The sequence below is a fragment of the Lathyrus oleraceus genome, chromosome 7 (genome assembly GCF_024323335.1).
Source record: "Lathyrus oleraceus cultivar Zhongwan6 chromosome 7, CAAS_Psat_ZW6_1.0, whole genome shotgun sequence".
NCBI classification, from domain to species: Eukaryota; Viridiplantae; Streptophyta; class Magnoliopsida; order Fabales; family Fabaceae; genus Lathyrus; species Lathyrus oleraceus.
The window spans coordinates 200,810,543-200,836,700 of record NC_066585.1 but is presented as its reverse complement, the minus strand read 5'-3'; positions in this window follow the sequence as shown (position 1 = coordinate 200,836,700).

Here is a 26,158-nt window from a genome sequence, read left to right as displayed (position 1 = left end):
CAAACAAACATAACCATCATCAATAATCAACACGGCCATGCAATAACTATCATCATCTAACATCAACCAACAACACAACACACTTAATCATGGGAAAAATCTGGGCAGGGTGTCGGGTTTCAAACAGCAGCATGTACACATTCATCATCATGAGCTCGAAAATTTCATGTGCCCAGAAATTAAAATTAACCATGCTAAAAGCATCATCAAACATCCATCAACACAAATCCAGCAATGGTTTTCAGTATAACACACTATAGAGTGAGATTCGAGCAAAAAACATTTGTGTACAAAACTTCAGATCAGCATATCTTCAAACACATAAAACCATTTTTACAAACTCATAGCTCAAAATGATCAGCACAAGAAGATCCACATGATACATAGCATGGTTTAGACAAATAAGAAAGTCGAAAATCTTACTTGATTCGAAGAACTCGATGATGCAGTGTTGTTTTGGTTGATTCGAGTGCAAACAGGTACTCACAATGTTATGGAATGATGGAACCTTGAAGGAAACGCACTCAGTAAGGCTTTGAAGCTTCCAAATCTTGTTTCACCATTAAAGGTCCTTTGCAAAACAGAGCTTGAAAATGTCTATCCAGCTGGGATTTTTCACTTGGAAAGCAACTTACAATGATGATGGATAATGAGGAAAACAAAGGAAGCTCGAGGGTTTGAAACTTTGAGCAGAAAATCTCAATCGAGCAAAAATGCAAGATGAGAGAGTAAGAGTATTTTTCTGTATGGCTGCAGCTTCTAGGGTTCAAAATGAGCAGAAAAATCCCTTATAAGGGTCTGTTTAGCACTGCTAATCCAAATGGTAAGTTGATTTAGTTAAGTGGGATCAAAATGCAATTTTTGCTAATTGTGTACAAATGGAAATGGTGGTGCAAAGCTGTACGAGCTGGGCCTGAAAAACAGCAGAAAAAAGACATCCAATTTGCTGTTTTAAGTTGGCACATGAATTGCTAAACATTGCCTTGCTTATTGAAGTCATTTTGCACATTTTGTCCATTTTGCAATTTGGTCCATAATTGTAGTGTAATGGTGGTATGATCATGGTTTTGGAATTGGAACATGTCTCAAATAACATATGAAACATTTCCCAATTGGCCAAATTAAGAAAAAGTCAAAGAATCAAAAAGTCAAAGTTTGGTCAAACTTGGTTTTTAAATGAAATAGGTCCAAAAATGCCATTTTGAATGGTAGGGTTTTGGTGAATGAAATTTATATTTTTGGAAAGAGGATGAAAAATGTGGTTTGTAGGAAAAAACCCCACCAAATTTGGCCTTATGGTTTGAGAGTTATGGCCCTTTGAAGTTCAAAAATTGGTGAAAATGATTTGATCATATCTTGACAACCACACATGGGATTTGGGTGTTCTTGGACTTTTTGAAAATGGGAGAACAAGATCTTCAACTTTCATGTTGGGCAAAAATTCATTTGAAGCTTGTATCATGATGTAAGTTTAAGATCAAGAAGTTTCCATTTTTGGCAGTTGAAATTACAGGTCCACTTTCTATTTCTGGAAATTTTCTGATTGGCTTGATTTTCTTCCATGATGAGGTTGGACATGATAGATGAGACTTATATAAGCATGGATGAACTCCTTCAGATCAATTCTATCCATCAAATCTCTGATTAAATCAACAGTTGACCAAGTTTGACTTTTCTAGGGTTTTGCACTGACTGAACCTCTTCTGATGAATTCCAAACCCTAATTCCTTGAGAACTTGATTTCAAATGATGTCCCAAGATGTATGAACTCTTGATTATTGATCATGGTGCCCAAATTCTGCAAGAATGGCCACCATCCATTGCTTTGACTGACTGTTGACTGACTTTGACCTAATTGCTGATGATTACTTCAACTGCAAGCAAAAAGGTTAGACTGACAATATTTTTGTACTTTTTGAATTATAAACATATGAAAGCAAAGATATACAAATGCAAAGTATGCTTGGTGATCAAGAAACAAACCACAAGGCAATCTACCCACTAGGAGGGAAGCTAAGGCATGCAATGATCCTTGAGGCCATGATATGAATGTGATATGGGCCATGAGGGATCTTAGGGCCCAAAATTGGGGTCTTACAATATGCTTTTGCTCCCACCAAAGAGATAGATCATAAACCAATGTATTATCCTTCCTGTGATTCTGCACAGGGTCTTGAAGAAGAGATATTCCAACATATTTAAGAACATCAGTTATCTTGAGCTCCAAGGATAATCAATTAAATACTTGTACTTGGCATACATAGACATTGATCTTAAATCCTTTCCCAATTATCCTTTCAGATACTTCCACCATAAGAATACTTCGAGAATACTCTTCTTGTGTCAACATCTTCTGCTTGCAAGCACCTCAACAGTTTTGAGGATCTTTCCAGATTAGATTCACCCTTAGGAATGCGAGAGATGAATCCTTCCTTGCAGATGTGTCACACAACAACCAGAACCCATGTGACACAGGTCAACAGCCAACCAGACCCTAGGCTGACCAAACGTGAGGAGGTTAACCAAAACTCCCCCTCAAATTAACAATCATGGAAACTCCATACCAATATCCATGCATTGTACACAAATGTCTCAACATGACATACACTATCCCTACCAGTGGCAACTAACTCTATGAGTTATTCCTGTACATACTCCAATCACACCAATCAGACTCCAGCTGACCATAAGTACTAAAAAAGACACCAGTCAATAATAGATATGCATTGCCAGAACATACTACCTCAACCAACCTCTGAATGAAATAGAAATCAGGTTACCCCATTACTGACTTCTAACATCCAGGGGACATGTCTTCCAACACAACATAGTACTTCAGGGAACAACTATCCAACCCTGATCAATCTACAGGGACAGCATGAAATTTCACAATGTCACATCTCAACCAGCTCCACTTCTAGAGATCAGACTTCTAAAAGTGACCTTCTTGAGCACACACACAGTTGACCCTACCCTTGTCAACTTAGCACACACAGATATCTCCTCTTCCAGGTCAGGAGTAGGTTCTAAACAAACGTATCCCTTTGTTTGACACCTAAACATCTGCTCTTCAACCAGTAGTTGCATACTTGTTGAACAACATGTTCTAACATCACATAGAACATTCGTTCCACCTCCTTGGAACAAACCCTCCTTGAAAGTCTTCAAGATCTTCATATACACTACCCAAGAGAGTAAAAGAATCAGTGATCAGGTGATTCTTACCATCCTGAAGTGAGAACGTCATGATGAGTGGACTTGAGGAGACTCAAGTATCTTTGACATTTTCAGTAGGTTATGATGAAATCTTGAATACAGCAGCCTTTCATCCCTATGAGGGGAAACTACATCAGAGTTTTAGTTTTGCCAGGTATTATGCAGCGGAAAACATAATACAACTCACCCTCTGAACACACACTTCACCAGATCAGCCTCCAAGAACATACCAAAACTAGCACAGTTGTCCAACACAAAGGCCAATTGCCAACCTCCAGAGACAGGTACACACAGTTCCTATCATGAATAGTCCATCCACCTACTTCAAGGGACCATTCAGGGAAATCACAGAACCTTCCACAGGTTCCAACATCAGTATTAACATAACTCCTTGCAAGATACCAGAAAGTATCACCCATGGATCTCATCCAGAAACAGAACAGGATGCCTGCTCTGATACCAAATGAAATTCTGGTGTAGTCAGAGTTCAGATGTTTTACTCCAAGTCATGACATCTGATCCAACATTGTTACTAATACAGCAAGACATTTACAAATTAAAACCCAATACTGATATGTACACATTCACAGATGTCACGACATCTGCTACTATATTACCATAGTATGGAAGAACACCCAGTTCTGTCCATCTGGTACAAAGACACAATAGAGATCAACCATAGCACTTACTTCTGTTGAGCCTGCACAGTTATCAGCATGATGTCTCAACATTGATTTGAACATCACCTGTTACAGCATTATAGGTTTACCTTATTTTATAACAGACAGAATTATAACGTGCAGAAGGTAAAAACACAAGTAATTATTAACCCAGTTTGGTGCAACATCACCTACTCTGGGGGCATACCAAGCCAGGAAGAAGATCCACTATCAGCAGTATTAATTCAGAGTTAAACTCCCCTACAACTCTTCACTTAATCCCTACCCAATGCAATCTATACCTAGGAACTCCTAGATAGAAACCCCCAGTTTCCATTCCTATCACTACAAATACAATGTAATGCTAAACAACTTGAACTTGCTTCACAGCTTCGTTCAAGACCATAACAAACTCTTACCTACAGGCTTTGAGTTACAAATAATCTCATGCCTTCGAGCACTGAGAAACACATGGTAACCTTCTCACAGGTTGGGAGATTTACCTCACACACACCCCTAATTTTACATTATTTGAGGCTTGCAAAACCTAGGTTACAAACTGCTATTTATAACCTAAACACCCAACTGGATTTGGGCCTTCAGAAATCGCAGCAAATTCCTCCTTTGCTGTTATAAAGCCAGCAGAAAACTTCTGCAACAATCAAGGTCTTCAATCTTTTACTTCCTAAAATATCTCCATATTTGGAAACTGTATATTCACCAAATATTCTAATTGAGTCTTCAAGACCTCCATAAATAACGCCACAGAATATTCTAACTAATCCCAGACTATTGAATCAGTTAATACATAACAGAATTAACTAATTCAGTTTTATACACAGGCGCGATGGCACAGTCACGATGTTGTGACATCCTACATGACATGTTGGTCTAGATGTTGAACTTCTTCAACCCAACATATTAAAACAACAGAGGTGATTACATTATTTGTTTTACAAAATTAATGTCAATCCTAAGGTACTAACAATTTGTATAAGATGAAAGCCATTCAAATTTCATGATCAAATTCAAGATATCTACTTCAACTTTTATATTTGGAGGAAGTGCCAATTCAACTTGCAAATGCATGTTTCAAGAGGAAACATTATAGGTCATTTTGAGTCAATACCATTGAACAAGTGATTTTCCTCAACTTCTAAAATGCATAACTCCTTCATGCCAAATCCAAATGGGGCCAAATTTATGACCAACTCAAATAGGATTGAAATAGATACAAATTTTATGAAGGAACGTTTCTCATTTGAAGTCCATATAAAAAGTTATCAAGGTGGAAGGAGTGAACATTTGACTTGGGACTTAGAAAACTTTCAAATATGTTTGATTTCCCAAACTTCCACCTCCAAAATTCATCATGATACAAGATTCAAATGAAAAAGTGTTCAACATAAAATTTGTTCCACTTGATCTCATCTTTCCAAAACATCTAAGATCATCTCATTTGAACAAATATTGAAGGACTTGCACATGGTTTCATTATGGGAAGTGTTTTGGCAAGATTGAACTTCACATGGTCATTTCCATTTGCATGCTTGCACATGATGGTTTCAATAGACTTTGTACACGATTTGGAAGTGGATTACATCACTCTTGAGGCCCAAATGATTGCCCATTCACCCATACAAGGAAGTTGCTAATTTTGTCCAATTTTCTAGTGGTGCAAATATCGAAGACATTGCCTATTTAAACAAGCTTAAGGCTTCAGATTCATCATCAACACCTTGCCCAAGGTTTGCTAGACCTCTGCAAACCCTCACTACCATAGAATTTTCTGAGATTTCTTTTGAAATCGAGCTTGAACTCCACCTTCTGTTTGGAAGTTCAAACTCCAGAAATTCACTTCCATTTTCAAACCATTTGGTGTCTGCAAGCAAGAGGATAAGAAAACAATCATATCCAGATCAAGATCAAGTGAAATTGGATCAACTCAAAGGTGATTTTTCAGAAACTTCTCCTCTTTGATTCTATCTTATTTCTCCACTATTCTTGTTGATTTTTTGTTGTCTAGAGTCCTACCAATATAGGCAACAAGATTGAGTTGCTTTGAGGTCAAATCGAAGCAACTCAGTTCATGATCCTTAAAATTCAACTCCCTGTATCTTTTCATATACTTGGAATTGGACGAAATTGAGGCCATATTCGAGCTCCTGAGCATTTTTTATTTAAACCCATGTCTTACTTTTTCATTTTGATGATGGTTGAAGGTGGACCAGTCCGGTGAGGTCCACCGGAGAAAAAGACCGGAGCTCTGGCTCCGGCGATGTGTTGGAAGCATCCAACCATAGGATCCATTGAAATTGTTTTAATCTTGAGCTTCGTTTCTAATTACCAAGTGTGCATCTCAGTTGACTCAGACCTTTGTGGAACGCACGCTTTGGACCATCTGATCTGCCACCTCAATTAATGAGGGAGATCAGATGGTCCACGTATTTCTGAATTTTTGAATTTTCATTTTTATTGGTTTATTTTTATTAATTCATATTAATTTCATTATTGATCCAAAAAATATGGGACTTTCACCAAAAAAATTCAAATAATTTTCTCTTCCATTTTCTGAATTAAAATTATTTTTTGGATCAATATTGATATTTTTCATGATTTAATTGTTTTTGTGCATATTTTTAATTGTTTAAAAATACTTCTCACTTTTCAAAAATAGTGAAAAAAATTCTCCAAGGTCCTTTGACCTTGTTTGACCTATGATAAATCTCTTGGCCATTTATTTGGGGTTTTGAAGAGGTTTTAGGTTTTTGATAAAACATAATTTAATTTAATTTAATGCATTTTTGATTGATTTTAAATTTGTTTAATTAAGAATAAATTGTGTTGAGCCAATTTTATTGACTTGTGGAGTTTGACTATTGTGTTTGAGCCTTAGTCAAGGTTGATTTGACTTTTGTGGGAATAGAATTATTGGATTTAGGGGATTGATGAAATGTACATTTCATCTGCCAAAATGAATGAGTGATTTTAAGTTGATAAAATTCCTCCCATGACCAATTTGTGTTTGTCTCATTCCCCCTCCCTCTTCATCTTCAATACCTTTCTATCTCATTCCTATCATTGGCCAATGACATCTCAATATCCTAAGGCTAATTGGTTCATGAACCAATACAAGTATGGATGAGATTAGGTCCGCCCTTTGATCATTTTATTTTTGTGTGTGGTATGTTTTAGGAGTATGGTTCATTATACCATATCTCCAACATGCATTAACACCAAAATTTCTATTGCCCGACCTCAGATAGTTGTTACTTCTACATAAGTCCAATTACGATTGCTTAACATAGCGCTAAATTTTGACCCAAAGGCATAGCATTCTAGTAAGTGAGATTGTAAGTCTCCCCCCTTTCATGGTATTATGTGGAAACTTGGCCTTTTTTCCTTCCTTTGAAAGATGTCTAGGTTCAAGTATCCATGCTTGTGAATAGAGGGTTAAGTGTTCTCCAAAGAATGACTTAAACCATTTAAAAGCAAGACTCCACTAACTTCTAATCAACTAACCTTTGACTAACTCTTTAATTTCAAGCCATTTACTTTATGCACTTTAAATTCAAGCCATTTATCATTTTTTATTATACATATCATTTAACTTATTTGTTTTAATGTCATTTTCCGTTTGCTCACTTGAGCCATATATTGTGATTGTATATATTTGATTGTGTACCTTGTTTGTGTTTGTGGTCTTAGGACCTTAAAGTACATAATAAACAACAAAAAACCCTAAAAAATGTTTGTGTGGACTGTTGAATTTGATCTAAGCTTCGGACTTAGAATTAGGCAACACTACCTATGCAAAAGGACTTGACCAATGCCAACATTTCTGAAACCAAGTCATTGTGATGTGAGATTTCATCTGATGCAAGTGTTGAAGACCCATTTGAGTTCATCTGCTACATGGTCTTGATGCAAATGTCACTTTGAACCCGTGTCTAATGCCTTATTTTGTGCCATTCAAGGAGTATAGCATCTGATACATGGGAAAGATTAAGAAGAAGACTATGAAGTTGCTTGCTTGGATGTGGCTATCTTTATTTGATGTCTTTCTCTTCATCTTGCTTGTTCATTGGTATTTGTTTGATTCTAAAGTCCAAAGGAAAAGTGGGTTTCTATATGACATTCTTGTCTATTGGATTGCATCCCATTGGTCTGATATTTTCAACTCTTAACTTTTAATTTTTGCTTAGGATTAGTCTCTTCATCTCCTCCCACTTCTTAAATTTCAAAGCTCTCCCTCTTTTTAAAATCTTCTTTGTTTGTGATTTCTAAACTTAGACTCTTTTACAAATTAGAAACTTTGGCCTTATGCCCTTGCATTTTTAAACTTTTTTCTTTAATCAAACTTGTAAATGAATCTAATCATATTGACTTAAAATTTCAAAAAGACAAAAAGAACTAACACTCATTCAAACTCTTTTAGGCCTTTTGTGACTCTTTTAAATTTAATTTTTTTATATAAAAGCAACCCACTCACTTCGAAATTGATACCACAAACTACGAGGTTTTGATCCCTCATTTTTATGTTGGTACGTAGGCACAAGTTCGAAGGTCTTGTCAAACACAAAAATATAATTAATGAATTCTTTTCTCATCCCCACACTCTATTTATTGCAAACATCTTTTATACCAAAACACATACACACATAAAAAGGGCTCCCTAGGAGTACCTAGGACACTTTGGATGCTAATACCTTCCCTCTATGTAACCAACCCCCTTACCTGTAATCTCTGGCATTTTATTTGTTTTGATTTGAAAACTTCTTACCTTTGGGTTTTGTTCATACTATTTTCCTTTTCCTTTGGAAACAATAAAAGCACGATGGCGACTCTGGTTTTATTGACGTTAAGTTTATCCATAGCTTAATGGTCATGAATTTACCGTTACAACACCCTTACACTCAGAAAAAAAGAGATATCGATAACATTTTCAGAAAAAGAAAGCACAAAGGCACTGTTATTATCACTGACAATTCCCCCACAACCGACTCTAGCATCAATAGGAGAAAAAACATCATTACAGTTACATTTGAGCCATCCTTGAGATGGATGTTGCCAAATTATCTCCTTGATGGATGGAGCGCGGGAAGGCCGAAGATATATATCAAAACCTTTTAGCAGAAGGAAGTCATCCATGGAAGATATGGCACAAAGGTTAGTGTTGTTTCAAGTGCGGGAAATTTGATCCTTTATAATTGCCAAAGTACTAATGACAATATGAGATTTGTCCTTAAATCTAGAAGCATTTCCAGCATTCCAAATGCCATTGATGATGTAGATTATTCTGGAATTGATGACTAGAGAGCATTGCAGAGAGCAATCGCCTATTCTCCAAATATCATCTAAGTTGGTTGGGGAGAGGTTAGCTTTAAGATTCTTGTTGAACCAGTGCCAAAGCCGCATGGCATAACTACAAGAGAAAAAGAGATGCTCCATGTTTTCAGAGCAAGATCTGCATAAAGAGCAAACCGAGGCAATGTTGCACCATCTATACATAAGCTGATCACCAGTAGGAAGTTTCCCAGAAAAATGTTCCCATACTGTCATAGCTTTAGAAGGAGGGATGTCCCTATTCCAAATTTGGCTAGTCCAAAGCAGCTTGTTCGAAGGAGTTGATTTAATCAAGTATGCAGCTTTAAGACACATGTTACCTGTGGCATGATGAGGCCATGTCAGTTGATCTCTAGCATCACTATTAGTTGATGCTTGTTCCTTTGCCTAAAATCCGGTTGCATTGACTTTTCTGAAGACTAAATTCAAATTTGATTTCGGGCCAAATATAGGAGAAAATGTGGTAGTTAATGCTCCCATAGGACCTTATAGTTCTAGCTTTCGGGAGTTTAACCCAAGAATCCTCACTAACCATCATATCCCACCCAAGCTTCAAATTAGTTTCCTCATTTAAAGTGATTATGGATCTAATTCCAAGACCATCATTTTCATAAGAGGAATACACTTTTTTCTAAGAGACCGTTACCATTTTTTTAGAATTGACGTTAGAGGTTAAACGGATGCAATCTTTAATGTGCTCCCCCTTGATGAAACCTCTTTGCTCCTTAGAAACTAAGTGAGGCATGAGGGTAGCCAGCCTATCTTCAAGGATCTTGGTAATAATTTTGAATTTGAAATTTGCAAGAGCTATGGGCCTAAAATGGCCCATTGAATCCGCCTCCTTAATTTTGGGGATACAAATAATTGGGTTGGCATTGTAATTTGGATGATCCAACCAGAGTCGAAGAATTAGTAAATGTCCTTGCAGACATCCTTCTCAATGATCTTTCAAAAAGTATGATAGAAGAAACCACCAAACTCATTTGGCCCATGAGCACTATTCATGTTGAGATTGAAGACTGCCTTGCAAATTTCCTCTTTATAGGGTATCATGGTGAGCATTTTGTTCATGTCGTTATCAATCATATTCGGAATGACTTCCATGAGCTCATCAGAAATTTGATGGTTGCTGTAGCACCTCAAATTTGCACCTCCCTTTTTGTACATACATTTTCATGATTAGGTCATTAACATTACATAGTCCACTGCATAGCATTGCATTGTCCTTTGCCCAAGTGCAAGTCATTAGGTCAAGACTGGTCAGGAGATCTAATCAAGCAAGCAAGCAGGTGTAATTCCTATTGAAACAAAGCCCTATGGTTGGTTCATCAAGTTCACATGATTCAAGGATCATTTTGAAGTGGTTTGGCCAAGGATTGGATGATCAAAGCTCAACAGTCAAGCTGGATTGCATCTGAAACCCTAGAAAGTCAACTGTGGTCAACTGTGCCAGAAATCAAGGATTTGAAGGTGGGAGATGGTTTGAAAGGCTTCATTCATGTCCATACAAGTCTCATTTGACATTTCAAAGATCAAGATTGAAGAATTTGAGGTCAGATAAAAAGTTTCCAAAAATAGTAAGTGACCTGTAATTTCAAACTGCCAAAAATGGAAAGGTCTTCTCCTCAAATTTACATCATCATACAAGCTTCAAATGGAATTTTGTCCAACATGAAAGTTGAAGATCTTGCTCTCACCTTTCCAAAAAGTCCAAGAACATCCATTTCTCATTTATGGTTGGCAAGTTATGATCAAATCATTTTCAAGAAAAGTTGAACTTCAAGGAGGCATAACTCTTGAACCATTTGGCCAATTCATGTGATTCTTTTTTGAGCAAACTCCATTTGACATGCTTTATCATAATCCATCATCACATTTCATCAAAAATCATCACATAAAAATGGCATTTTCCAAGTGAATCAATTTGAATTTTTGGAGGGAAATTGCTAAATTGAAATTTATGCATTCCATTCACTTCAAACCAATCCCATATGCATCCAAACAGGTTTTGAAGTTCAAGTCAAGTGGAAATTCGTGACTGTAGCATGCCATGCACATGCATGAGGGCATTTTGGCCAAAATGGCATAAAGCTCCATTTTCACTAATCTTTTGGTTTTGGTTAATGATGATTAACAAGATGGATTAATAGCTCATATATATTCTTAATCATAACAGAAAATCAAATTAACAATCACAATCTCAGATCCAAAACAGAAAATCTCCAAATTCTCTCAAATTCTTCCAAACTTTTTTCACTTTTGTTCACCAAAATTCATCGTTCTTTTTGCTTGTTCTTGTTTGATTCACCATTTGTAGGTATAATTGAACACCTGTTGAAGCAAAACTTGGAAGAAACCTTGAAGATCGTGGCTGTTGAACATTGCTCCTTCAAATGGCAGTTGGAGATTTATGCTAATTCAAGTGGTTTTGAGCTGAAGCATTGATTCCAAACCTTCATCCAAGCATTACTGAAGATCTGTTTTGCACTCTCAAGCCTTGAAACCAACAGAATCGGGATCTGCATCTCCAAGAGGTAAGAATTTGATGCTTTCAATTCTCACAATTACGATATGGCTTTGGTAGATCTTAGTTCATAGAGTATTCTGCAACTTGAATCATGAATTTCCATTGAGATTTGAGCGAGATATTGTGATTTGAAGTTTGGTAACCAAAACTTTCTTCGCTCGATCCGTCCATGTTCTTGAGAGTTAGAGGAAATAGATGTTGGATTCATGATGTAGATTGAGAGACGAGTTCATTGGTATATGATTTGTGATTTTCTGTGCACTTTAGTTCATGATGATGATGAACACGTTGAAGGCGCCAAGAACCCTAACATTTCTCAATCCCAGAACGTGTTAGATCTTCTGGCCGTGTGTTGCATGAGGTTTAGGTGTTAGTGAGCCATGAGCCAATCATATCGTGCCACTGCATAAAATGAAACGCAGCGTTTCACCATTGCTGCTCCATAATTACGATTTTGCCATTATTTTCCATTTATTTCATTTAATTCATTTTTGATTTCAATTTTTATTTCATTTTGTATGCTGATCTTAGAAAAATCATAAGTCATTCAATACTTGTCCAAATAATGTGGAATTTTTTGTGAAATGTTCCTCATGATCTCTAGTTTTTTATGGTGATTTTTCCAGAATTTATGCACGTGTGGATTTCTGTTTTGCCTAGGGTTTGTTCATGTGTATCCAATTTGTACCTTCCATGCCATTTTGCTTGTGAAATAATGATGCTTAATTGGATGAGGCTGAAATTTTTTGTGCTTATTCTAGAGACCTTTAGGAGCATTTTGGTATGTGGTTTGTGATTTTTGAGTTTCTGGATTGTGAGATATGATTTTTTGAATAGAGGTGTGACAATTTGTGTCACACCATTCATGACCAATTTAATGATTTTTGTTACCATTCCATATGAACTCAAAATAATCTGGATTTTTGCATGTTGATACTTATGAATGTTGAGTTTGAATGTGAATTTTCCTGGCATTTTTGAATGCATTTCCTATTTGTTTGATAATTTATCCCCTGTTTGACCAAATGTGGACTTCTTGTGAGACATGATTTTATTTGATTTGTGAAATATTTGTGGTTAATTGGATGGACTTGAAATTTGGCATGTGTATTATAGACATCTTGAAGTTTGCCATGGCTTTGATTTAATTCATTTATCATGCTTGGTCTCTGTTTTATGATTGCTTGAAGTGGATGCATGTTTTGATGCCTTGTATGAGCTTGTTTGAACTTGGTTTGACTTTATGAATTTAATTGACTTGCTTACCTTGGTTCAAATAACTTGAAATTTGGTATGATTGACATGTTATGAATGCTGTTTGACCATGAATTTTTTGGGGATTTATTGAAATGTTTGTGAGTTGATTTGAGTTGAATCTTTCTGTTTGCTTCTTTGAGGTTCTAAATTGCATGTTTTGTACTCTTTGCCTTATGAAATGATCTTAGTGAATGATATGAACATGAAACCACTTGGATTTGTTTCTTATTTGATTGATCTTGATTTTTGCTAAGTTTCATGTTCTGTTTTGACTTTTTGTTCTCATTTTGACCCTAGTCTTGTACTAGTGGTTTGTGTTCTCACATTTGAGCTTTGTTTCAGGTTAAGAGCACAATTGCTTATGCTTGATGATGTGCACTCAATTGGAGTTGGCTTATAGCTTATTTATGACTAACTTTGAGTTTATTTTGTAGGCATTGAGACTTGAACTTGTGTCTTATGGCTTGCACCTTTGTGCATTGATGCTTGTTATCTGTTTATGCTGTGGACTTGTAATTGTCTGTTTGCTTTTTGTTTGTCTGGTATACTGATTATGTTGGATTGATTTCAGGTACCTTAGTTGCTATAGTTACCTTGTGAACTTGTGTTTGCTTTGCTTGCTAGCTTGAGCACTGAGGTATAATGATCTCTTCTCCATGTAGTCTGGAAGACCTGGCCTGTTACTTGGCCAGGCACCTGTCTGAAGTCCTCCTTAAGAGGCAATGTTTGTGCTTGTTTATTTTTGTCCCCAAGCAGGAAAAGACCTTTGTTAAGGCAATTGGCAGACACAAGAGGTGTGTAGTCCACCTCCTGCTATTCTATGAGTCGTCCCTTGGCTCACATCACATGTTGATGCCTTGTGGACATTAACCCAGGATCAGTTGAGTCAGTGTCATAAGTGTAGAAGGGTTCCCACTTTCTGGACCCACACTTCATTGTCTGAAGCTCTCCCTGGCCAGGGATAAGAGCTGTGAAGTCTAATCTTCACTCACCTTTCATCTGGCTTCACCTTGACTCTCAATGTCAAGGTTAAGAGCTAACATTACCCTTCCAGCTGGCTTGCTCTTGCAGCCTCACCTTTGTTTGAGCCCCACTTGATGTGTATATAGTGTGTGCTATCTGTGATTTGTTTGCTTTGCTATTGCCTGTGCTTTAGGTTTAGCTTGCTTCCCATGCAAGTTAGATAGCAACCTTGACTTAGGGATGATTATGCATGATAACATCTAGGCTCGAGTTAGTCTCCCTAGTTGTGTCTCCCTCTGTTATCTAGTTAGGCTAGTCTTGTGTCCCTTCGTAGGGGAACTACGTCGCCCTGATCCTCATACCAGATGAGGTACGTAGGCAGGAGATGAGCTGATCTCTCCGGGCGCCCTTTTTGTTTTGTCTTGTGTGTGTTAGGAGATGGATGTAAGACCAGCGATTGGCATTCCGTATCCTCTTGTTGTGTGCTTGGAAGCTGATATAAGTCCAGCGATTGGCATTCGGGTTCCAGTGTGGGTGTGTTTAGTTCGGAAGCTGATGTAAGTCCAGCGATTGGCATTCGGGTTCCATGTTTGCCCGTGTTTGTGTGGTTTTGTTTGGCGTGCGTGAGCCGAGCTACGGATGCTCTGATTCTTCTTAGTCCGAGAAGATACGTATGCATAGGATGCGACATCCTAGCGAGCATGTGTTTTTCCCCCAGTCCGAACTACTTTGACTCTGATGTCTATGTTTGATAGACTAAGTAGGCCCAGGATGCGATATCCTGCCGAGTCAGTCTTGTTTGTTTTCTTGTGTCTCTTTCAGCCTGTGTAGATGTTTGTTTGAGCAGTGTTTTAGCAACCATATTCCTTCCTTTTGTGCGTGGATCCCGTCGAGTACGACGGATGCGTAGGGATGCTAATACCTTCCCTTCGCATAACCGACTCCCGATCCCATTCTCTTTGGTCGCGAGACCATGCTTTTTCCAGGTTTACTTCGAGCGTTTCCTTTCCCTCTTTTGGGATAAATAACGCACGGTGGCGGCTCTGTTGTCTTCGTTTTCCCGCCGGTTTTTCGCGTAATGCGACAGTTGCCTGTAAAACTAAAATTGTTGTTAACATAATACACTACCATGAGAGTTGATCTAAATTTGGATTTCTCGGAGGGTATCATTAACACTTGTGACCATGTTGTGAATGTGACCATGTTGTGAATATTACCAAACACATTTTCATTCTAGTCTCTTAAAATGGACTTCAGATTTTAATGTTTCCTAGTAAGAATGTCCATAGGACAACCAATCACATGAGTGTCCCAAATATATTTGATGAACTCATGACAGTTTTCATGGAGAGCCCACATATTCACGGATTTGAATTGGTATTTAAACTTATAGGGAGTGAAACATGTCTCCATCAAGAAGCAGAAATTCGACTTATAAGAATTAATGAGATTTTTAAGAGCCAATCTTGAGGGGGCATTGGCTAATCCCCTTATATGACAAAAAAGGATTTTCATTGAGAAGGTTTACTCGTACCAGCTTTAGACCTGGTTGAGTAGACACTTCTTGCTTTGTTTCTTTGTCTTGACTTCATCTTTTGAGATTTGGATAAAGATATTTGTAAAAAACCCTCTTGATGGCAATCCTCTTCTGATGTTTCATCTTCGTCATCCTGTTTAGTCTTATTGGCCCATGAATTTTGCAAAACTATTTCATTTAGATTTTAAGGATCATTTATGTTGCCCTCCATATCATTGTTTTGTGTTACATCAACAAATTTGAATTCCTTTGAGCTATTTGTTTCAATCACTCATATTCGAGAAAAATTTAATAATACCGATTAATCTAATTCACCTCTATCTTAGATTATATTTTATACTTACATTTAGAATTATAGCATGTTATGGGTAACCTATTTCTAAATATCCATAAATGGCTTTCGAAAATCCGATTTTTAGAGATGGTAGTGGCAACAATAAGCCTCCCTTATGTTCTGGGTTGATCTCACGGTTGTCGGCACTAAACATTTGAGCAGAGTGAGTATTCATGCCCCAAGGATGGGCAACAACATTCCCATTGGCAGGATGTACAACAATCGGTTGATATGGCATAAATGCATTCAGATTAGCAGCTTGGAGAGTGAAGTTCGGAGGTAACCCCCAAGGATAGGCAATGGCATGCCTACTAGGACCTGGCAGACAGATAGGTTGGCTCACCACAGGTTGAATCACAGTGTCCACAACAACATCAACAGAAGTGGTGATGATAATAACATCAGTAACTATAGTAGAAGCAGAATTGGCAGCAGAGGTAGAGGTAATAGCCTTTTGATCTTGAAGGTACTCCATTATGGTGTTCATATTACCTTGGAAGGAATTCAACTCGCCTCGGAACTGAGCCAAGGATTCCCTATAGGTAGCATTCTCTTGTTCCATATCTAACATGATTCTTGACTTGTTAGCTCTCATGAAGTACTGGTGTCAAGGAGTCGTCGTCTTTCAGGCTGGAGAAAGGACAAGGTGAGCTCTTTCTGTTTGATAGGCATGAGATATGAATGCATGAATGCACATGTTGGGAATGTAATGCAAATAATTATGCAACATCCATAGATTTAAAGCATCGATGGCATAATAATTCAGGGTCAAAACTCCAGCATATGTACAACAATGAAAAAATTATATGCAATAATATATGTTAACATCATGAAATAATCTGGATAATCTGCGCGTATTGCCCGATGTAGGATCAAAGGTCCGATGTCCATAAGAATAAAGTTATGTATAGGCTATGCTTTCCTATAGAAAAAATCCCATATCCCCCTCACAAGTAAGTTCTAGTCTTCAAAGGCAACCTAGGAGGTTCCTAGAGTCAATGACCCATTTCGAGATACCATTGCCTTAGACGAATGACTCGTCGGACAATGATGCTCCCAAAAGGATCTACTTTAGGTGTGACGTCTCGTGTCAACCACAATCGCGGAATAACTCCACGGAGGTCAAACAAGACTCTAGTCACATTGTTATCCTGCGTATGTACTCAAGCTCGGGTATAGAGCATTTCTCTCATGTAACCTATCCTAACCCAACAGAGAGTATAACAGATAATATCCATAACAAACAGTATTTAAAGCAATAAGGAAAGCGATAAATAAAGCGAGTGAATCTATAAAGGTAAACCCCTAGACTAACAGAGAAGCAATCCAAACTAGGCTCGACTCGTACCCGGTGAAGCAAGGAGTCCCCAACAGAGTCTCCAGCTAAAGCTAGCAGAAATACACCCGAACGTATCGCACGCTCGAACACACAACATATTCGCCATCAAACTTTATTTATTCCTGAAGAAAAGGGAAAACATTGATAAAACCCGGGGGACAAAGATATGCTATGTAAGGAAGTCGGTTATGCAAGGGGAAGGTATTAGCACCCCTAACATCCATGGTACTCCATGGTACCATTTTGATTGTTCTCGCTTGAATATGTGTTATATCTAAAGATTACTCACAAAAGGATGGGAAAAGGGAAAGAAATAGATAAATTGCTCGGTGAGGATTGAGGCCCTCATGCCTACTGTTAATACCTTAGGATTGGCATTAATTTTGTAAAACAAATAATGTAATCATCTCTATTGTTTTAATATGTTGGGTTGAAGAAGTTCAACATCTGGACCAACATGTCATGTACGATGTCACGACATCATGCCTATGACATCGTACATGTGTAGAAAACTGAATTAATTAATTCAGTATATATTCTGGGATTAGTGAGGATATTTGGTGAATATCCTAACTTCCTTGTGGAGGTCTTAAAGACTCAATCAGAATATATAGGCTCTAAATATGGAGATATATATGGAGAGATTTTAGGAACTAAAAGATTGAAGACCTTATTTGTAGCAGAAATTTTCTGCTGAGTTTGTAACAGCAAAGAAGAAGTTTGCTGCGATTTCTGAAGGCCCAAATCCAGTTGGGTGATTAGGTTATAAATAGCATATTGTAACCTAGTTTTTGTAAGCCTCTTAGAATGAAAAATTAGGGGTGTGTGTGAGGTAAACCTCCCAACCTGTGGGAAGGTTACCATGTGTTTCTCAGTGTTCAAAACTGAGAGTATTTATAACTCAAAGCCTGTAGGCAAGAGTTGTTATGGTCTTGAACGAAGTTGTGAAGCAAGTTCAAGTTGTTTAACATTACATTGTTTTTGTAGTGATAGGAATGGAAACTGGAGGTTTCTATCTAGGAGTTCCTAGGTATAGATTGCGTTGGGTAGGGATTAAGTGAAAAGTTGTAAACGGGGGAGTTTAACTCTGAATTAATACTGCTGATAGTGGATCTTCTTCCTGGCTTGGTATGCCCCCAGAGTAGGTGATGTTGCACCGAACTGGGTTAACAATTTCCTGTGTTTGTTTTCCTTCTGCATGTTATAATCCTGTCTGCCTTAACTTAGCTTGTATTTTAGTCTGCTTATCAAGACAATATCAGACCTGGTACATAGCCTTCTGTTTGAATGTCAATCAGAATGTTTTGACATTCATCATTAACAGCACATACTGAATGATAAGCAAGTTGGTTTTTCTGCTTCAGTTCAGTATTTCAGTCTGGTCTCCAAGAGGATAACAGACCTGCCCAAAGGATCATTGTAAAACTGTCAAACTGGATGCCTTGACAGTTAGTCATGTATGCTGATACTGAAGTAGATATTGATTAGTCTTTTACAGTACAGCAAATTTAGCACAGACTGTTTTTCAGGAACATAACTGAATCAGCATGACGTATATGTTCTGACTGTCAAACGGAATGTCGTGACATTCATTCCTGACAGCATGTGCTAAATTGTAGGATGGTTAGTTTTTCTGTTTCAGCATTGTTTCAGGCTATTCTTCAGGAATCCAACAGCTGAGCTAAAATCCAGGAAACTAACAACTGTACTACATTAAATGAACCTAACAAATAGCCTATTTGTTAGCACCCTACTAAGTGGAAGTTAGATTAACTTGTTTAACCTTTATTTTAGGAAATACAAGTACAAGGCCAGCAGACTGGAATATGTAACAGATGATGTTCAAATCACTATTAAGACATCTTGCTGATTACTGTGTAGGAAAACAACAGAAGTTAGTGCTATGGTTGATTTCTGCTGAGTCTTTCTACCAGATGCACAGAACTAGGTGTTCCTCCATTCTAGGGTGATATAGAAGCAGATGTCGTGACATCTGTGAACGTGAGCATCTTAGTACAGGGTTTAATTTGCATAACTGTCTTGCTGTATTAGTTACAATGTTAGATCAGATGTCATGACTTGGAGTAAAATATCTGAACTCTGACTATGCCAGAATTTCACCTACATATCCTCATAGTGCAATGAGGAATTTAGAGCTCTGTAGTTCAAAGAACTAGTGGTGGGAGAAGAAAAGGATTGTCATCAAAGTATGGTCTAAACCAAAAGATTATATTGTCTGAACTCCAACAAGAGGTGAAATATGAACCAAAGAGTAGAAATGGCATTAACCGATATGTGGACTGTCTAAACATTCTCCACTATATGGTATAGCCGAAAGCAAAGGGAATTAAGTGTTTGGTTTCACAGCACAAATAACTCTTGGTTCACAAGGAGGTACAAGACGGAGCTCAAAGAATATTGCATTTGGCTCAAGGAATAGGTATATCACGTGAAGTGAATATGAATGTATCATGGGAATGAATGGAAGAATGCCCTAAGGGAGGAATAATAAATAAGTATTCTCGTGGAGTATTCAAACCCTCGTGCCTACGTATTCTAATTGTTCAATCAGAAAATCAGAGCAATTGTAGTTCAGCCTATTACGGTTGAAAGTAAAGGAACAAGATTGATAGGATTGCCTAGAGGCAAGGTAGATTGCTTAACAAGCAGGAATGTGGTATTAACCAAAGATTGTGATCAACCACAAGGACAAATGAGATATAGCCAGAGTCTGAACTCCGTAGGGAAAGATAGATGAATGTCATAGTCTGAACTAAGTACAAGGCAAGGAACAGATTTCCAAAGTCAGAACTCAATAAGGGAAAAGAAGATATAATACCAAAGTTTGAACTTCAAGTCAATGTCAAAGGTACTTTGTTCTAATAAATACTTTTCATACAGCAACATTATTATACTCTAAATATTCTTCAACATTATTGTTGTAAGAAATAGTTTTCATACAAGAGTTGTTGCTCAATATTGTGGGGTTGTTCTTAAAGTGTGTTTATACTGCTTATCTAGAAGCATCTAGCCAAACACTTGTAATTCTTGAGATTGTTTGTGATTCCTAAAGTGACTTGTTTAGATTTGTAGACTTGAGAGGGCTAAGAGGTTGTTAAACTCTTAGACGAATTTTGTAATCTGTTGAGATTAGTGGATTAAGTCCTTATCAAAGACTAAATCACCTTGGTCGGGTGGACTGGAGTAACTTTGGATTTCAAGCGAACTGGGATAAATCATTTGTGTTGTTATTACTTATTTTTCTCTACCTTCATATAGGAGTCATATGTGAAGAAACAAAGAAAAAATGGGAAATTACACACAAGGCAACCTACATGACATTCGCCATGGAGAATGTCGTATGAGAAATGACGTGTCCCACCCACCAACGGGTTGATTGACCCATTCTCCCACATGTTGGGAAGGTGGCGTTCGCCACCTTGACATGGAGTTCACCATCCTTTGTGAAGCCCATGTGGTTAGAAAATGGATTTGCTTGGTCTCCCACTCACCCCATGCACTCATACATTTTCTCCCACGAATGAAGAAGCTTCCCACTTGATACTTTGGACTTTGGAACATTATAAATAGGAGATAAGCTTCATTTTCCAAGGCGTCCAAGCTTAGCACAATCTTGATCACTAGAATTACCGATCAAAGTTATAACTCGTCACATCGAGGGGTTATAGCACCAGAGAGCATTGAGTTTGTATGAAGTTTGGACCACTTTATTTTCCCTCATTTTATCTTTCCGCCATTTATATTTCTTTACAAGTCTTCTGCAATTTATTTCGTATCATATTCAAGTCTCCGTTTGGAGCAGGTTTTTATTATATTTCGCATTTTATTACCGCTTTATTTTTTTACTCGCACTTTATTTTCCTCGCCTCACACTACTTCATTTACTTCCAAGTCTTATTTATCGCATCATATTGTTTTAAATTACCTTTCCTCAATTTCTACTTCTAAGTTTCAAACTTATGTTTTCATGTTTGTGTTTACTGTGAAAATTGGTAAACAACCGCTGATCTTCCAAATTACTAAATTTGGTTACTTACATGATCGATCAAATTGATCCTAGGACATGTGCTAATTGTTTAAAGTGAATTCTAGTGAATACAAATACTTAGACAATAATTATGATGATAATAATGAGTGAACTATTTAGACAATAAAAGACTAACACCAATTAAAGGGAAAGATTGTAAAAGAAATGACGATAACTGGAAGCAAAGAAGAATATTTGAAATAAAGAAGTATTTCTGGAAAAAATAAAGATAAATTGTATTACTTCAAAGTAACTGACAATGGTGTAAAACAAACGTATATTTCTTAGTTTACGGTTCCTCTTCACACGGGTAATTGGTAAATTTTACAGATTTTGTACACACTTTGACAAACATTAATCCTAACACTAAGACCTTCTATTTATACTAATGAAAATAACAGTTTCCAACGGCCCCTTAATCACGTCGAGACAAATGGCACTTTGCATGGATGCAACTATCCACTATGCTCCACGTATACCTTCAGCAATTTTCGATAAGAACAAAGTTCCCTCCGTTATTTGAATTTTGAATCTCCAGTCGAAACCGTCTTCCAAACACTAGAGAATATATTTAAGTCCTAACTGCACACTGGCCCTTCTCATCCAGGGGCTTTCGACTAGATCTCCCTAATATCATATTCGGTCGAAAACCTCTTCACATGGGATTTCCATTTTGTAACTCTAAAATGGGCGTCGAAGTTATGAGCTAACAAATTGCCTCCCAAAAATGTTATTTTCGACACTTTTTTTTAGAACATGCTTCGACGCCTTGGACAACTCTAGCACATTGCCAAATGTTTTAATGTTGCAAAACTTTTCAGTTTCTCCCAGTTCTCATGTGATGTTAGAGTCATCATTACCTTTTTCCTAACCACGTGTCTTCATCCCACAACCGAATCTTTTCAATCATCACATTTCCTATACTCTAGGAAATCGTGGGTTTAGACATTAATTACCACCTCTCCATCACACTATCCAAGGGAGACACATGTCCCACTAACTTGTCAACCATCAATGTTAATTTGAAGCGTTTTCTCTCCTAAGCATGCTTATAAAAGCCACAAACTTACCAATTTCACTTTTTACGCTTTCTGAACTTACAAACACTCTAGCTATTCATCTTCAAGCAATCTTTAACCAAAACCCAGATTATCTTTTCTTCTTCCAACTTTCAACAAAGATGGCAACCTCAAGCAAAAACCCTAAAGAAGTGAGCAAAGCTATCAAGACCATGACTGTCAAATCAAAAGTTCCCAAGAAGATTTCAGAGCTTCCTCCTTTCACCATATTACCTAATCCAGTAACGGTGGGTAATCAATAATATATCCCAGAACCCAAAATGGAGGAACAACGCAGGATCTATGTTTCCCATGTACTTATCCCTGTTTCTGTTTCTGGAAAACTCATGCATTATTTGGGCCTTTGACTGATTTAGACACTGATTTTAGCAAACTTAAAGAATACTTTCCCTCTTACCATAAATGCAAACCCGTCGGGCAAGCGAAAAAACCTAGGGTTGAAGTAACCACTGCTGAAAACCCAAATGCTAGTGAAACCATAGATTTGAGATTCATGAACAATGGATTTAGATTTTTTCGCGCTACCCCCTCATTCAAAGATCCAACGGATTATTTGTAATGGTTAAATAAAACAGAAAAAACCAAATCCCAAAACAGGAAAGACATGGGAATTTACGACCTGATAATGTTGTCGAAGGTAGGATTGGAGTATAGTGCATCCATGTTTGTTTCTTCACTATATTTTTTGGATAGTACATAATACACTTTTCATCTCCCATGTGGCATGGCCACACCAACACTTTTCAACTTAGCCTATATCACAGGGCTAAAACCCACTGGACACACATATGATCCTAAGATTGATTCTAAAGACACCATAGCTTTTTTGACCTCTAGAGCAGCGTATTCGACTCACATTGCACATTATCATGACAAAGACACCGACACTGTCTCTGATGTGGAACACATAGGTTTCTTAGTTATGTGGTTGTCTCATTCTGTATTCTGCTCGAAGTCTTTGCAAGTTGCAAAAAAGTACCTCACCCTGGCGAACCAATTACATGCTGGACATGATGTTTGCCTAAGTGAAATGATACTGGTAAGCCTCTATGAATCATTAAGTGATGGAGTCGTTCAATTGAAGAACTTGGGTGAAAAATGGAATCTCCTCCTCTCTGATCTCTTTTGGCTATTACAACTCTTGGTTAATGCCACGTCCTTAGCAAGTCTACCAAATAAAGGCCTCGTTGATGAAGAATGTTGGTTCTAAGTGTTGGCAGCAATTTTGGTAAAACAAAGAGTGTTCACAAGATGTTATGTGTGATGTCTTAACATGAGATATCCTATGTACCTGCTGGAGCTTAAGAAACATAATCATGCAGGATTGTTTCAGAATGTCATACACAAGGTCATGGCATCTGATATGTGTGTACCTGCTGGAGTTCAAATGGAAGACATGATCATGCAGGATTGTTTCAAGATGTCATACACAAGGTCATGGCATCTGATATGGTTGTACCTGCTGGAAGTTATAAATGGAATTATGGAATTATGCAGGAATTGTTCCAGGATGTCAGACCCGATGTCATGACATCCTGTACACAGAACATTCAATGTGAATGTCTGGTGTTTTGTGATTGCACAATTAATGGCAATCTATGTATGATTGAAGATCTGATTTGCAGGCGCATTCAATCATTAATTACAACCTGATTTACTTATTTTCCAAAGAGATCTAACCAGCTGTCATAAGAAGATTTGATTGGAAAATAGATTTAGGGTTTTCAAGATGTCCAAGCCCAACTGAAAGCTTCTATAAAAAGGGACTTAGAAAACATGTTTTACAACACAACCAATACTGAGCGAAATATAGAGAGAGAGCTAGGGTTTGTGTCTGTTTAGTCGTGAGACTTGTAAGCCATTCAAGTCATCCATTGATGATTGAATTGGTCTGATTTATGGTTGTAAGTTGTCACTCTAAAGCTGTTAAGCAAGAGTGTGTGTCTACTTGATCAAAGTTGTGAAGCAAGATCAAGTGTGTGTCTACTTGATCAAAGCTGTGAAGCAAGATCAAGTGTGTGTCTTCTTGATTGAAACTGTGAAGTAAAATCAAGAGTGTGTTATTGAAAAGTGTTTTCTTTTCTCAAGGGATTGTTGTTTAAGATCACAGGTGTGATTGTAGGAAAGTGAGTGGATTCTCATATCTAACAGTGCTTAGGTAGAAATTGCACGGGTAGAGATTAGGTGAGAAAGACTGTAACTTGTTGAAGTGTACGGAGAGTCTTTGAACTGATTCTATTTTAGTGAATTTCCTTCCTGGCTTGGTAGCCCCCAGATGTAGGTGAGTTGGACCGAACTGGGTTAACAATTACTTGTGTATCTTGCATTACTATTCTCTATCTTTATTCTATTTGCATTACTCAGATATTAGTGTCGTGACATTACCTTCGACATCTCATTCTGATACCAGAATTTCAATTGGTATCAGAGCAGGCATCCTGCTCTTGTTCTGGGTGAGATCTAGGGACAACACTTTCTGGTACAATGGAGAGAGATAGAGGATTTGTTCACAGGCCACCAATTTTGGATGGTTCTAACTACGACTATTGGAAACCTCAAATGGTAGCCTTTCTAGAATCTCTTGATAACAAGGCTTAGAAGGTTGTGTTGACAGGCTGGGGGCACCCTGTAGTTACTAAAGAGGGAGAAGCCACTGCTGAGAAAAAGCCTGAAGAACAATGGTCCAAGGAGGAGGATGACCTAGCCCTTGGAAATTCTAAAGAATTGAATGCCATCTTCAATGGAGTAGACAAGAACATCTTCAGATTAGTAAACAACTGTGAAGTAGCTAAAGATGCTTGGGACATTCTCAAAACCACTCATGAAGGCACCTCTAGAGTGAAAATGTCTAGACTACAGCTGCTCACCACCAAGTTTGAAAACTTAAGGATGAAAGAAGATGAAAATATTCATGAATTTTACATGAGTATCCTTGAAATTGCCAATGCCTCTGGAGCTTTGGGAGAGAAGATGTCAGATGAAAACTTAGTAAGAAAAATACTCAGATCACTCCCCAAGAGATTTGCTATGAAAGTAACAGCCATAGAAGAATCTTAAGACATCTCAAATATGAGAGTTGATGAGCTAATTGGATCCCTCCAAACATTTGAGATGGGAATATGTGATAGAGCTGAAAAGAAAGTCAAGAGCATAGCATTCATGTCAAACACTGAAGAGGAAGATGAGGAAGGTGGTCAAGATATTGATGAAGATCTGGAAAATGAGATAGCAATGCTGGGAAGACAGTTCAACAGACTGATGAAAAAGGTAGATGTGAGAGCAAAGGGCAAGGTCAAGAACATCGCATCTGACATCAGTAAATCCAACAACTTTGGTAAGAAAACAAAGTCTGAAGAAAAGCCCAAAGAAGTTCAGTGCTATGAGTGTAATGGGTATGGTCATATTAAAACTGAATGTGGGACCTACCTCAAGAAACAAAAGAAGAGTCTTGTTGCCTCTTGGTCTGATGGAAGTGAAACAGAAGAAGCTATAAACCATGTGACTGCATTGACAGGAAGATGGGGGTTTGAGGAAGAGTCAATTGATGATGAAAGAACCTTTGAAGAGTTGGCCACTACCTACAAAGAGTTGTGCCACAAAAGTGCAGGAGTGTGAAGACAAGTTGAAAGCTAGAAGAAAGTGATAGCTCAGCTGGAAAATGAAAAAGAAGAGTATGTGGAAACCATCTCTAAATTGAAGACTGAAGTTGTACTCTTGAATTCCAAACTAGATGAGATGACTAAGTATGTAAGAATGCTTAACAATGGATCTGCCATCTTAGACAAGATTCTCCAGACTGGCCAAATAACAGGAAACAAATCTGGCATTGGATTCAAGGCTGAGTGCAGTTACA